Below are 8,314 nucleotides of genomic sequence, written 5' to 3' on the forward strand. Positions count from 1 at the left end.
CCCCGCACGACCTGTTCTGTCCTTCCGATATATTTTGTACCCCGGAATGATCGTGTCCCATTGATTGTCCCCACTCCACCAGGTTTCTGTGATGCCTATTATAACAATATCCTCCTTTAACACAAGGCACTCTAGTTCACCCATCTTATTATTTAGACTTCTAGCATTTGTGTACAAGCACTTTAAAAACTTGTCACTGTTTATTTGTCTGCCCTTTTCTGATGTGTTAGATTTTTTTTATGTGACTGTTTCTCATCTGATCTGGCCCATACTTTATCCTCTTCCATCCTCTCCTCCTGACTAAAACCTAGAGAATCTCTATCAATAGACTCTCCTCTGAGAGAAGTCTCTGTCCGATCCACGTGCTCCTCTGCAGCAATCAGCTTTCCCCAATCTCTTAGTTTAAAAACTGCTCTATGACCTTTTTAATGTGAAGTGCCAGCAGTCTGGATCCACTTTGGTTTAGGTGGAGCCCATCCTTCCTGTATAGGCTCCCCCCATCCCAAAAGTTTCCCCAGTTCCTAATAAATCTAAACTCCTCCTCTCTACATCATCGTCCTATCCACGCATTGACACTCTGAAGCTCTGCCTGCCTACCTGGCCCTGTGCGTGGAACTGGAAGCATTTCTGAGAATGCTACCATAGAGGTCCTGGATTTCAGTCCTAGCAGCCTAAATTTGACCCCTGTCATAGGTTTCACCCCCACTCTGAACTTTAGGGTACAGATGTGGGGACCTGCATGAGAACCCCTACGCTTAATTACCATCTTAGACTAGTATGCTGCCACCACCAAATCGTTTAAACAACCGTTTATGAGTCATTTGGAAACTCTGTCTTCCCCCCAAAATATCTCCCTCCCAAGTACTATAACCCTTCCCTGGGTAACCTTGAGAGACTTCTCCACCAATTTCCTGGTGAACACTGATCCAAACCCTTGGATCTTAAAACAAGGAGAAATTAATCATCCCCCCCCCCTTTCCTGGCAGGATTTGAGTTTAATTTCCCTTTCCCCCACCAATTCCTGGTGAGTCCAGATCCAATACCCTTGGATCTTAAAACAAGGAAAAATCAATCAGGTTCTTAAACGAAGGCTTTTAATTAAAGAAAGAAAGATGAAAGGAAAACCTCTGGGAGATTAGCATGCAAGCTATTCTCACAGACAACAGATTCAAAAACACAGAGGATTTCTCTCTGGGCATAAAAACTTAAAGTACACAAAAGAAAACCCAGTTTGATTCCCCTTCTATTGCAAAAAGAAGTCACAAAAGGAAATAAACATAAGCTAATTTAATCCTTCTCTAATACTCACTACCCTGGTTGATTCCTGGATCTTTTCACTCCGGCACAGAACTTAATGAATAGAACAAAGGAAAAACTTCCCTCCTTCCTTTTGAAAAATCTTGTCCCCCCATTGGTTCCTGTGGTCAGGTGTCAGCTAGGCTAGGTGACCTTCTTACCCCTTTACAGGTAAAAGAGGAATTAACCCTTAAATGTCTGTTTATGACAGCCCCCAGGACGTCTCTTCTACCCTTCCCTATGTCATTGGTACCTACATGTACCACTACCACCAGCTTCTCCCCAGCACTACACATAAGTCTACCTAGATGCCTCGAGAGCTCTGCAACCTTCACACCAGGCAGGCAAGTCACCATACAGTTCTCCCAGTCATCACAAACCCAGCTATCTATGTTTCTAATGATCAAATCTCCCATTACTAACACCTGCCTTTTCCTAATGACTGGAGTTCCCTCCCCCGGAGAGGTAACCTCAGTGCGAGAGGATACCCCAACATCATCTGGAAGGAGGATCCCAACTATGGGAAGGTTTCCCTCTGTTCCCGTTGACTGCTCTCCTTCCCTGAGCCTTTCATCCTCCTTAACAGTGCAGGGGCTGTCTGACCGGAGGTGGGACAAATCGACAGTGTCCCAGAAAGCCTCATCAACTCACCTCTCTGCCTCCCTTAGCTCCTCCCACACGCGGTCTCTGAAGGCCAGGAGCTCCTTGCACCGAATGCACACATACGCCACCCGCCCACAGGGCAGGTAATCATACATGCTACACTGAGTGCAATAAACAGGATAGCCCCCACTTTGCTGCTGGGCTTCTGCCTGCATTCTCTCCTACAGCTACCTAGGTTAATGATAGGGTTTTTCTTTAAATCAAGAAGTTTTGATTATAGTGTAGTTTAAAGGTTTTAAAGAATGGCAAGTGTACCTCGCCTCCTTCCAACTCCCTTTCAAAACTCCCTGTTAGCAGCTCCGGTCACTTGCTCACGGCTTTATAAAGCCCTGGCCTTCCTTATAGCCCTGCCCGCTGACTAAGGCTCAGCCAATTAACAGAGGCTTCTAGATTTCAAACCTTGTTTAAAAGCTCACAGCTTCCAACTGCTGGCCACAGCACACGGTCCTTCAAACAAACAGACTGACAGACAAACACAAGGTCAGCACACAGCAAGTAACCCCCAAACACAAAAACACAGCCACTTACCCCAAGGGCCCCATATTTGCTCCTCCTTCACCTGGAGAACTCCCTCTTGAAAATCCCTGTTAGCAGCCCCTGTTTGCAAAGCCACATTCTTAGGATCACACTGCTTGCCAGATTTGGGGTTAGGAAGGAATTTCTGCCCACTCAGCTTGACAGGATCATGAGGATTTTCCCCTTTCTCTGCGGTCTAGGGTGTGGATCCCTTGCTGGGATTGTCTGGGCATATCCCACCTAATCAATTCTTTACCATTGCAGGGTCCTCAGGCATTGGTGGCTGTCAAGCTGTCCTGACGTGGGTCAAGAGTACCCACCTCTGGACAGACTGTTAAGCAGCAGGGCACAAACCCTAAATTGGTTGTGAGTGCTATACTTAGATTTCATTAACCAAGTATCAAGTGAAAACTCCTCGAGCACTATAGCAGTCTAACCATAGTGTCAGAGACCGTCCCCTTGGGTACTCCAATATATCTGAAAGGCTACGCAGGTGGTGTCGGAGAGAAGGCTTTGGATTCTTCGACCATGGGATGGTGTTCCAAGAAGGAGGAGTGCTAGGCAGAGATGGGCTCCACCTAACAAAGAGAGGGAAGAACATTTTCGCAAGCAGGCTGGCTAACCTAGTGAGGAGGGCTTTAAACTAGGTTCACCGGGAGAAGGAGACCAAAGCCCTGAGGTAAGTGGGGAAATGGGATACCGGGAGGAAGCACGAGCAGGAGAGTGCAAGAGGGGAGGACTCCTGTCTCAGACTGAGAAAGCGGGACGATCAGCGAGTTATCTTAAGTGCCTATATACAAATGCAAGAAGCCAGGGAAACAAGCAGGGAGAACTGGAAGTCCTGGCACAGTCAAGGAACTATGATGTCATTGGAATAACAGAGACTTGGTTGGATAACTCACATGAGTGGAGTACTGTCATGGATGGATATAAACTGCTCAGGAAGGACAGGCAGGGCAGAAAAGGTGGGGGAGTTGCACTGTATGTAAGAGAGGAGTATGACTGCTCAGAGCTCCGGTATGAAACTGCAGAAAAACCTGAGAGTCTCTGGATTAAGTTTAGAAGTGTGAGCAACAAGGGTGATGTCGTGGTGGGAGTCTGCTATAGACCACCAGACCAGGGGGATGAGGTGGACGAGGCTTTCTTCTGGCAACTAGCAGAAGTTACTAGATCGCGGCCCTGGTTATAATGGGAGACTTTAATCACCCTGATATCTGCTGGGAGAGCAATACAGTGGTGCACAGACAATCCAGGAAGTTTTTGGAAAACTCTTGTAGGGGACAATTTCCTGGTGCAAGTGCTGGAGGAACCAACTAGGGGCAGAGCTCTTCTAGACCTGCTGCTCACAAACCGAGAAGAATTAGTAGGGGAAGCAAAAGTGGATGGGAACCTGGGAGGCAGTGACCATGAGATGGTCGAGTTCAGGATCCTGACACAAGGAAGAAAGGAGAGCAGCAGAATACAGACCCTGGACTTCAGAAAAGCAGACTTTGACTCCCTCAGGGAACTGATGGGCAGAATCCCCTGGGAGAATAACATGAGGGGGAAAGGAGTCCAGGAGAGCTGGCTGTATTTTAAAAAATCCTTATTGAGGTTGCAGGAAAAACACATCCCGATGTGTAGAAAGAATAGTAAATATGGCAGGCAACCAGCTTGGCTAAACAGTGAAATCCTTGCTGATCTTAAATGCAAAAAAGAAGCTTACAAGAAGTGGAAGATTGGACAAATGACCAGGGAGGAATATAAAAATATTGCTCAGGAATGCAGGAGTGAAATCAGGAAGGCCATATCACACTTGGAGTTGCTGCTAGCAAGAGAAGTTAAGAGTAACAAGAAGGGTTTCTTCAAGTATGTTAGCAACAAGAAGAAAGTCAAGGAAAGTGTGGGCCCCTTACTGAATGAGGGAAGCAACCTAGTGACCGAGGATGTGGAAAAAGCTAATGTACTCAATGATTTTTTTGCCTCTGTCTTCACGAACAAGGTCAGCTCCCAGACTGCTGCACTGGGCAGCACAGTATGGGGAGAAGGTGACCAGCCCTCTGTGGAGAAAGAAGTGGTTCGGGACTATTTAGAAAAACTGGACGAGCACAAGTCCATGGGGCCGGATGCGCTGCATCCGAGGGTGCTAAAGGAGTTGGCGGATGTGATTGCAGACCCATTGGCCATTATCTTTGAAAACTCATGGTGATCGGGGGAGGTCCCGGATGACTGGAAAAAGGCTAATGTAGTGCCCATCTTTAAAAAAGGGAAGAAGGAGGATCCGGGGAACGACAGGCCAGTCAGCCTCACCTCAGTCCCTGGAAAAATCATGGAGCAGGTCCTCAAGGAATCAATTCTGAAGCACTTAGAGGAGAGGAAAGTGATCAGGAACAGTCAGCATGGATTCACCAAGGGCAAGTCATGCCTGACTAACCTAATTGCCTTCTATGAGGAGATAACTGGGTCTGTGGATGAGGGGAAAGCAGTGGATGTGTTATTCCTTGACTTTAGCAAAGCTTTTGATATGGTCTCCCACAGTATTCTTGCCAGCAAGTTAAAGAAGTATGGGCTGGATGAATGGACTATAAGGTGGATAGAAAGCTGGCTAGATCGTCGGGCTCAACGGGTAGTGATCAACGGCTCCATGTCTAGTTGGCAGCCGGTTTCAAGCGGAGTGCCCCAAGGGTCAGTCCTGGCGCCGGTTTTGTTCAATATCTTCACTAATGATCTGGAGGATGGCGTGGACTGCACTCTCAGCAAGTTTGCAGATGACACTAAACTGGGAGGAGTGGTAGATACGCTGGAGGGTAGGGATAGGATACAGAGGGACCTAGACAAATTAGAGGATTGGGCCAAAAGAAACCTGATGAGGTTCAACAAGGACAAGTGCAGAGTCCTGCACTTAGGACGGAAGAATCCCATTTACTGTTACAGACTAGGGACCGAGTGGCTAGGCAGCAGTTCTGCAGAAAAGGACCTAGGGGTTACCGTGGACGAGAAGCTGGATATTCTATGATTCTATGATTCTATGATCTGACTACTCAGGTAAGCTTGCCTTTGATGGTCCCTTATACCAAAAATCACAACAATATTCAGGTTACTCACAGTCCCAAAAGTCAATTGCAGCTTAGATCTCATACCAAAGACAACGCTTGTAGCCAATCCTATAGTAAACTAAAGATCTATTAACTGGGAAAAGAAAATAAAAGTTAAAATTGACAAGATTAAAGCAGGTAAACATACACACACACACACACACACAAGTTACAGTCTTACATTTCAAAAGCAAACTCTATATGTCCTTTAGGGCTAACCCAGGTCGAGCATTGGGGATCTTTTGCTTATGTTTAGTAATCTATGCTGCTTGGTCTCTGAGGGGCAAGGAAGATACAGTTCTTCCTTGTTAGAACTTTTTATTCCCTTCCCTTTTCTACTTCAAAGTCACAAATTCAGCTTTGGGAGGAATTCAGTTGCATGTCTCCTCTTTGTGGGGGGAGGAAGAAATCAACAAAGTCCTCTGATGTGCCACAATGGTTTGTCTGGTGTCTGTTGGCCTTCTCTTGTTGGGCAGGAGATAACACCTCCTGTTAGAAAATAGCATTCACACTTCTTAATGCTAAACTGATTCTTGTGTTATATGAAGAGGTAAATAACACTTATCTATTCACTTTCTCCATGTCATTCCTGATTTTATAGGCCTCCATCACATTTCCCCACCCCTTAGTCATCTCTTTTCTAAGCTGAACAGTCCCATCCTTTTTAATCTCTCCTCATATGAAAGCTATTCTATACCCCTAATTATATTTGTTGCCCTTCTCTGCACTTTTTCCAATTCTAATATCTTTTTTGTGATGGGTTGATGTAGTGGGGCGGCTGCCCCACTCCACGAGAGCAGGGGTTGAAAGCAGCCCTTAGAGAAGGCTGTGACTGGGACCCAATAAGAAAAGAGATTCAGAGCAGCTGAGGGAGGCTGGCTGAGTAGCTGGCCACAGGTGGCCCTGATAAGAGGGGCTGTGAGCCAGGAGACAGGGAGTCTCACTCCAGCCTTGGAGTGGGAAGTACCTAGCTGCTTGGGAGTACCGGATACCTGAAGCAGAGCAGAGCAGTGCTGGGGAAGGGCAGGCAGAGCTGGGAAGCTCTGGCCTGGCGAGTCCCCAGGCTGAGGCCTTGCTGAAGGCCAAAGGAGGTACTGAGGCTGCAGGGAGACAGTTGGGCCAAGAAAGGCAGCAGGCCCAACCCCCTTGCCTGGGGAGACCCAGAGCGTGGGGACTGCTGTGAGGCAGAACCCCAGGGTAAGGGAGGGATGGACACGGGGCCTGAGGCAGGAGAGATGCTGGCCAGCAGGGGGAATGCTGAGTGCTGGAATTGAGCTAATTCCCGGATGACCAGCAGGAGGCACCATGCTGGTGAGTCAGCGGTCTGTTACAGTTGACCAGATCTGCATGCAGGATTCAAGATGTGGGTGTAACATGGTGGCATTATGATATTTTCTGTCTTATTGTCTATCCCTTTCCTAATGGTTCCTAACATTCTGTTAGCTAGTTTGACTGCTGCTGCAGATTGAGTGGATGTTTTCAGAGAACTATCCACAATGACTCCAAGTTCTTTCCCAAGTGGTAACAGCTAATTTAGACCCATCAGTTTGTATGTATGGAAAACCCAATCCCAACTAATGTGTATCATTTTGCATTTGTTTACATTGCATTTCATCTGCCATTTTGTTGCCCAGTTTAGTGAGATCCCTTTGTAACTCTTCCCAGTCAGCTTTGAACTTAACTATCTTGAGTAAATGTTGTATTGTCCGCAAATTTCACTACCTCACTGTTTATCTCCTTTTCTAGAGCATTTCTGAATATGTCGAACAGCATTGGTGCAGTGCAGGTCCATAGGGGAACCTGGCTATTTACCTCCCTCCATTCTGAAAACTAACCATTTATTCCTACCCTTTGTTTCCTATCTTCCAGCTTCCATTTTTGCTGCAGCAGTGCAGGAAGCACTTTCTGTTATGCAGTAAATATTACTATGGGATTCTAACGCTGAAAGCCTGGTCTGTTTGAGGACTCTAATACCCATGTACCACTATCAGATAAAAGTGCTGTTTCCTCTAGCTCAAGGAGTAGATATCTATGCATGTGTCTGGGATTTGAACCTGTGACTACTTGCATATGAGACAGACAGCTTTCACTAGCCCAAGGTGCTGTACTGGCTTCCTAAGTAGAAAGTTCTGCTTTTAGCAGTGACATTATGGTGTTCACTCCCCACTGACACCTTTGGGAAGGAGGTGTGTTCCACCCGCTAGAGCGAAGACTGCTAAACACTTTCTGTTATGAAGCCAAGTTTGCCTTGCCTTTGTTATGTTCCCAGACTTTTCAGATTGGAGCATTTTATCAGAGAGAAGAGATTGAGCCAGTCCCCTCTGCCTTGGCTGCCCCACCAGCTAGTGATGGAATTTACACTAGTAGAGCAGCATGTCTGTTGGGAGTAGGAGGCAGTGACAACCCCTGAGGGATTCTTTCCAGACAAAACCCTTCACAAGCAACAGTTGAGGCAGTTGCATCTGAAGAAGTGGGTTTTTTACCCACGAAAGCTTATGCCCAAATAATCTGTTAGTCTTTAAATTGCCACCAGACTCCTCGTTGTTTTTGTGGATACAGACTAACATGGCTACCCCTCTGATAATTGAGGCAGACACACCCCAAAAGCCCTCTGGGAAGGAAGCAGCCTGTCCCATCCCATGCAGAGATGGTCTGTGACAATCTGAATGACCTTGAACAGGATGGAGGAGGGAGAAATGTTCATTTCACTTCAGCATGTGGGGAACAAAGGTTAACCCAGTGGGAGAGTGGGGAGGTCAATCCAT

Source organism: Terrapene carolina, unplaced genomic scaffold (assembly GCF_002925995.2).
Source record: "Terrapene carolina triunguis isolate 2854851 unplaced genomic scaffold, T_m_triunguis-2.0 Scaffold50129, whole genome shotgun sequence".
Lineage (NCBI taxonomy): Eukaryota > Metazoa > Chordata > Testudines > Emydidae > Terrapene > Terrapene triunguis.